The sequence below is a fragment of the Sinocyclocheilus grahami genome, unplaced genomic scaffold (assembly GCF_001515645.1).
Source record: "Sinocyclocheilus grahami isolate Dianchi unplaced genomic scaffold, SAMN03320097.WGS_v1.1 scaffold12.1, whole genome shotgun sequence".
Taxonomy (NCBI): domain Eukaryota; kingdom Metazoa; phylum Chordata; class Actinopteri; order Cypriniformes; family Cyprinidae; genus Sinocyclocheilus; species Sinocyclocheilus grahami.
The window spans coordinates 3,116,391-3,116,696 of NW_015505191.1; the positions used below are offsets into that span (position 1 = coordinate 3,116,391).

General features: G+C 32.7%; 1 protein-coding gene across 1 annotated transcript in view; it reads right to left on the reverse strand.

The window, feature by feature from the left end:
• Nucleotides 1-300, reverse strand: part of LOC107597525 (ATP-binding cassette sub-family G member 4-like) — a 15,208-nt gene extending 14,908 nt beyond the window's left edge. Inside the window, exon 1 of the mRNA XM_016288625.1 lies at nt 289-300. The gene's annotated coding sequence lies outside the window, so the exon portion shown is untranslated. The remainder of the gene's footprint in view (nt 1-288) is intronic.
• Between the last annotated feature and the right edge of the window lie 6 nt (nt 301-306).

Below are 306 nucleotides of genomic sequence, written 5' to 3' on the forward strand. Positions count from 1 at the left end.
CTAAACTCCTGAAACATTGGTATCTCATATTTTAGAGCAGTCAATGCAATTTGGGAAATAAATTAATTAAATCTGTATGTGGGGGTGTAACCAGATGTAACCCCTTTGTAATCTTTAACATTTTCAAAAGTAACTGTAATTTAATTACACATTTTTTCTCAGTAACTTTAACTGATTACAGTTGAATTTATTTTGTAATTAAATTACGCAATTCCATTACATGTAACTAGTTACTCCCCAACACTGGTAATCATCACATAGGCTTCATCATGAGGATTCATGTATTACCTCGCCTCCTCCAACAGG